At 42.9% G+C, this 6,856-nt stretch overlaps 1 pseudogene; it reads right to left on the reverse strand.

Moving 5' to 3' along the window:
- Window positions 1–4,681: 4,681 nt before the first annotated feature.
- LOC127484057 (U2 spliceosomal RNA) lies at window positions 4,682–4,849 on the reverse strand (annotated as a pseudogene).
- Between the last annotated feature and the right edge of the window lie 2,007 nt (window positions 4,850–6,856).

Consider the following 6,856-nt stretch of genomic DNA (forward strand, 5'->3'; position numbering starts at 1 on the left):
TCCCTAATTACTCTCAGTTGGACCCGATGCCAGTTGTTGCTTTTCCACGAGTAACATTTTCATTTGTGTAACATTAAACTTGGAAAGAACAACCAAAATTCCCATCCTGCTGTGTTGCCTGCATGTGGCATTTCTCATGTTCAATTTTCTTTTTCTAGTCAAGTCTAAATTCATTACCGTGCATTTCAGCGTGAGCCACTGAGGCCACCACATAGTTCACATAATGACCCTTATGGTTGGGCACTCAAGGACCACAGGGTCAACCACTGCCACTGGTCAAGGATGTCTGCTCCCTGCAGACACCTTTCTAGTAAGGCATGATACAGGTGGAGAAAGTACAGGGTCATTTTAGACAGCTCCACATGTGTTCACACACACAGGGACCACCTAGCACTGTGTGCCCACCCGAGTCATGAAGGAGACACTCTCCTGCCCACTCTGCTCCTTGAATAGCCAGGGCAGCTCTGCCTGTCATCATTCTTCACACAAAGACAATCACACTGGAGATGTTGCTCACATCTGGGGATTTATCCATGTTGCTGTGTTTCCTTGTAGGTCGTTTATTCTCATCGCTCTGCACTACTCCATGTGTGATTAATTCTCAAGGTATTCTTGTCCCCTGCTGTGTTTTTTTAAATGAAAATTAAGTGCAGGTTTTATCTGGATTAGTTTCTTTAGCACCCTAGGCAGCTGTGGCCTGATTTTATCTTTCTTAGTTTCCATCATCATAAAAAAATGGTTTGTATTTAAATAGCATTTTTGTATTTCTAGCAGTTCTATATTAATTATGCCTAAATGCAAATTCTTGAAGCATGGAAGCCAATTTCTAATTGAGTAAATCGTAACAAATCATTTTTCAAAAATATCTTGATGAGGATACTGTTCCCATGGGCCTGCTAAGGTCATCTGGGGATTCTGTGCCTAAGAGGTGCATTGGTAAGAACAGTCAGCCCATCCATCCCACTGCTTGCCTCTGATGAACTAGCATCTGTGGATAGCCAGGGCAACACCAGGAGCTGCTGGGAGCCCTGCCCGTGTGGGCCTAGGTGGTCAGCTGGTTCCTTAGTCTGCTGCCAGGGAGAGAGGTTAGAGTGACCATGTTCCACCTCCTTTCAGCCTCTTCTTTCTTGATAAAGGATCATGTGTTTGACCCGCTTCATCTTCCTTGCAGGTCAGTGACATTCCCTGTGTTTCCAGAGCACAGAGGACCTGGTTCTCTGCTTAGGCAGATCTATCAGTTTATTCCTCAGTGAAGAGGGGCATTCAGAACAACCTTTCCACTTCCAGAAGTGCTGGTTGCCTGAAGGGGGATTACAAGGTTCACAGGAATGTCAGAGGACTGCACAAGTCTAAGGGGTCCAGCGACCCTCAGTTTGGCCACCATCCCAACATGAGGACCCAGTGGCATTCTCATCCTTGGCTCTTCCTCCTCAACCTCCGCCAGTGGGACCCAGTGGTCAGACGGAACGAACCATGCTTCACCACTCACTTTGCTGCAGGACTCTTCCCAAGATTTATCTGAACAGGATTTCGGTATTGCAGTTGCCCAAGAAGGGCCTCAAAGTGTTTGATGCAGCCCAAGGATCCACTTCCCTCTAACATCCTGTAGTCCTTCTCACTGGCTTACCCTAGCACTTAGAAACTCTACTGCCTTTGTTTCAGTAAAATTGAAAAACTTCCATCGCCTGAATGAATTCATCTCTAACTGTTTAACTTTGTTTGGTACCATCTTTGCCCTGACAGTATCACCAGCTGTATTTTCCAAAGGAGACCCAAAATGCCCCCTCTCTCCTGTTATTTCATCAAAATATCACCCCTGTGAGTCTGGATAACTTCACAGTTTTGTTCTGAATCTTATTTAATACCAGCCTTCCGTGTCTATCAGCCCAAATGCTCCTATACAGTTTCAACCCCTCCCTTTATTTATCACTGGCACAAATTACTTCTTTATACATCGTGTTTTGTCCACTGATTATTGTTTTATGAATTGGGTTTTGTTAATTTTTTAATTTCTTTTTTAAAAATTTATTTGAAAAGCAAAGAGGCAGAGACAAAGGTAGATCCCTCATACAATTCACTCCCCAGATGCCCAAAATAGTCAGGTCTGGGCCAGGCCTAAGCCCAGTCTGGTCTCCCATGTGGGTGGCAGGTACCCAACTACTTGAGACATCACCTGTTGTCTCCTGGGGTACCCACCAACAAGACGCTGTGATCAGAAGCAGAGCCTGTCACAGCCACTAGGAAGAGAGGACCAGTGAATGGAAGATTCTCTCTCTCTCTCTTTCTCAAATAAATGGCCTTTAAAATGAAAACACATCTTTATTATTTATGTATAGACATACAATTAAACTTTTCTGTTGACCTTGAAAACTGCAACCTTGTTAAGCTCATCAATTATCTTAAAGTTTACCATTTGTTTGCTTATTGGCTTGGTTGGTTGCTTTTTTATTTTTTTAAAAGATTTATTTATGTATTTGAAAGTCAGAGTTACACAAGAGAGAGGAGAGGCAGAGAGAGAGAGAGGTCTTCCATCTGCTGGTTCACTCCCCAGTTGTCCTCAAGGCCAGAGCTGCTCTGATTCAAAGCCAGAAGCCAGGAGCTTCTTCCAGGTCTCCCACACTGGTGCAGGGGCCCAAGGATTTTGGGCCATCTTCTACTGCTTTCACAGGCCGTAGCAGAGAGCTGGATTGGAAGTGGAGCAGCCAGGACTCAAACTGGTGCCCATATGGGATGCCAGCACTGGAGGCGGCAGACTTACCCACTATGCCACAGTGACAGCCTGAGGTTTTTTATTTGGTTGGTATTCATTTCTGTAGATTGTAATTTACTATAGACCATCATGTTAGGTGCAAATGGGCAATTTAATTTAATTACTTCCATTCTACATGAAATTTATTCTTTTCTGTTCACTTATTTTACCATCCGGAACTTTCAGTGCCATACTGAGTAGGACTGATGATAGCAGACATCCTATTTTTTTTCTTGATATTAGGGAAAAATAATCCAGTCTTTCAATATTATGTATGATGTTTACGGTGAGTTTATTGTAGATTCTTTTTTTGATGTTGAGGAACTTCACCTCTCTTACTACTTTAATGAGAGATTTTGTCATGAACAGGTGTTGCATTTTATATGATTTTCCGCATCAATTAATATGCCCTTTTTAGACTATTAATATCATTATCTAAGCTGATTAATTATAATGCTGAAGTAGGATCAGGAATTTAGCCCATAGTTAAAATGCCGATTAAGACCTGGGTTCATTTCCAGGCTTCAGGTCCTGATTCCAGCTTTTTGCAAATGCAACCTGAGGAGGCAGTAGTGATGGCTGAAGCAACTGGGTCCCTGTCACCCACATGGGAGACCTGAATTAAATTCCGGGCTTTCAGCTTCAGCCTAGCCTCAGCCACTGCAAGCATTTGGGAGGGAACCAGTGAATGAGTGCACTTCTTTCTTTCTTTTCTTTCTTTCTTTTTTTTTTTTTTTTTTGATGGGCAGAGTGGACAGTGAGAGAGAGACAGAGAGAAAGGTCTTCCTTTGCCGTTGGTTCACCCTCCAATGGCCGCCGTGGCCGGTGCTCTGTGGCCGGCACACCGCGCTGATCCGATGGCAGGAGCCAGGAGCCAGGTGCTTTTCCTGCTCTCCCATGGGGTGCAGGGCCCAAGCACTTGGGCCATCCTCCACTGCACTCCCTGGCCACAGCAGAGAGCTGGCCTGGAAGAGGGGCAACCGGGACAGAATCCGGCGCCCCGACCGGGACTAGAACCCGGTGTGCCGGCGCCGCAAGGCGGAGGATTAGCCTAGTGAGCCATGGCACTGGCCTGCACTTCTTTCTTTTCTTTTTTCTCCTTCCTCCCTTCGTTCCTTCCTTCCTTCGTTCCTTCCTTCCTTCCTTCCTACCTTCCTTCCTTCCTTCCTTCCTTCCTTCCTTCCTTCCTTCTTATCTTCCTTCCTTCCTTTCTTCCTTTCTTCTTCTCTCTCTCTCTATCTCTGTCTCTCTCTCTCTCTCACACCTTCTTTCTTTCTATCCCTGGAATAAACTCCACTTGGTTATGGTGTAGAATTCTTTGAATTCTATTGGCTGTTATTTTCAGAATACTTGTGTATTTAAATTCATAAAGATTTCACTCCATTGTTTCCTTGCACCATCTTCATTGGGTTTGAATATCACACTAATACTAGCTTTATAATATTGCTGGGAAGTATTCCTTCTCCCAATCTATGGAAGAGAGCGTGTACAGTTGGGGGGGGGGGGTCATTGAATCCTCCAGGGAAATCATCTGGCCTGGAGATGGACGTTTTTAAGAGCCCTTTAATCACACATTGATCACTTTGATATTGGTAGTTTGGAAATTTTCAAGGAATCAATTCACTTCTACATTATTGCAGACATTATGAAGGAAATCTGTTCATGGGATTCCTTTATGTCCTCTGAGTAACAGCAGAATCTATAGTGATAGCTCTATTTCAGTTCCTGGTACTTGTAATTTGTGTCATTTCTCTTTTTGTCTTTGTCAGTTTTGCCAGAAGTTCATCAATTTTACTCATCTTCTTTGAAGACCAGATTTTTGTCTCATTGATATTCTCTATTATTTTTCATTTTCAATTTCATTGGTATTTTCTCTTGTCTTTATTATTTATTTTATTCTGCTTGCTTCAAATTTATTCTATTCTTTCTCTAGTTGATTGAAGCTGAAATTTAGGTGACTAATTTACAATCTTTCTCTCTGATGCAGGTTTTTATTGCTATCAATTTCCATCTCACTAAGGTTTTAACTGCATCCCTTGTATTTTAAACTGATAAGAACAGATACTACACTTGATCTTAGCCAAAAGGCTGAGAAGCAATGCATCCCTCTTATTTTGATACATTTTAGTTTCACTTTCAATTGGTTGAAATAATCTCTTAAAACAAGCAAATAAACATGCCATATTTACAAGACAATCCTGGGTAATTCAAAAGCTTTCCATTTTTGAGCATGTGTTCTAACATAATGGGGCTCAGTTCCTCATCCGTGAACAAAGATCATCTGATGGTAGGATTGGCTCTCACAGCAACTGCCTCGTTTTTAGACAGTTCAGCCTGGACATCCTAGAAAGAGGTTGTCACCAAAATAAAGGGTGGCCCCACATCAATCAGTAACTGACATATAACTCATTAGTGGAGATACCTCTGCAGAAGATGGAGCCAAAGAATACCTTGAATTCTTCCATTTAACTTTGAAAATAAGAACTTGACATTCTCTGTGAGTCAGAACAATGGCCAGCACCTACATAATAAATGCTTAGTGAGAATTGATTCAATGGACAAGTATTGAGTTATTTAACATAATGATTAATCACTGATTAGCTGAGTTTATGAGGCCTATCATAAGTAGGATGCAAACAATTAAGAAAAATAGGCTATTATATGAGGAACTTTAAAAAAAATCCAGAGGTGACCACTGTTAATGATCTGTATCCATGCAAGTATTACATTCCCTAAAGTGAGCATATATACATTGTTTATATCACAAGATCTGTACTAACATAATTCCATCAGTTCTTTCAACTTAATACTGTGTATACATTGACCCATGTCATTAAATATATGTATTTAGCATAATAGTGTATTATTTAATTCTGTGAATTCCATAGTTACTGAAATGCAATAGGGGCCCCAGATGTGTGTATTTTACTGAATACATATCCTCTATTTGCTATACCAACCTCTATCATGGACTCTAGGATCATGTACTCTATTTTTCTATGATAAATAGAGTGAATATGAATACCCTAACATCAATATTTGCAAATATACATGACTATTTGCTGAAAATAAATTCCTAGAATGAAATGGCTCAGAGATCATGTGTCAGTGTTTTCAGAACCATGAATATAAGTGACCAAAATATCAAGAGATCTTTTCCGTTTGCACACCTGGAAGCACTGCGTTTCTTACCTGTTGCCTGCATGCAGGGTAGTAATGGGCAATCTAGTTCTATGTAGTAGTGACTAATAGTTCAAGTTTCTTTTGAGTTTCATGAGAAATTCACAGGATCTTAATAGCTACTACCTGTTGCTCCCCCTCTTCGTGGAGGAACGACACTAAACCCTGCCTAGGCTTCATATCCGAGTCACGGCACCATTATGTCGCTCCCCGTCTTCGTGGGGGAACGACACAGGACCCTGCGCTGTTCTTTTGTCTGCTCGGCCCTCCCCGGGTTTGTTGCTGGTTCTTCCCGGGTGGGCTACCGTCCCTTCACCTCTGTGGAAGGGCGGTTCCCCCTGCCACATTCCCCACTTCCGTGGGGGAGCGGCACACCGCTGGCCGGCTCTCTCGGGGGCTGCACAGGTGTTCCTTCAGATGTTCCCCTTAGATGTTCCCCTTAGATGTTCCTGGTGCATGCCGTCTCTCTCCTCCTTTATAGTCCTCCTCCGCCAATCCTAACTCGGCTGCCCACACGCCGAGTACGCTGCTCTCCTCCAATCAGGAGCAGGTCCTGCTGCCTATTGGTTGAACTGGAGGCAGCTGTGCAGAAGCCGTCTCTCCCTTCTCAGCGCCATATTGTGGGAGAGCAGATGCATAGAATAAGTCTTAATTCCAGTAACTCAGTCCAGTCCGAGTTGCTCCCAGTTGCTCCCCACAACTACCCCCTCCCATCTCCATCATCTTTTAAGGAGTCAACTTTTACAGAGGAACACCAAGCTAAGGAAGAGATACTGAGCAAAAATCGAAGGCATCAGGGGAAAGGGACTCAGTAGCAATTGCTCCATCCCAAAATAGAGAGAGGCATTTTGACACCCGTATACGTGTAAGAAAACTGAGGGTCAGGTAAAATAAATCAGAAACCCAGCATTACCCAGGAATTATTAG

This window comes from Oryctolagus cuniculus, chromosome 12 (assembly GCF_964237555.1).
Source record: "Oryctolagus cuniculus chromosome 12, mOryCun1.1, whole genome shotgun sequence".
Taxonomy (NCBI): Eukaryota; Metazoa; Chordata; class Mammalia; order Lagomorpha; family Leporidae; genus Oryctolagus; species Oryctolagus cuniculus.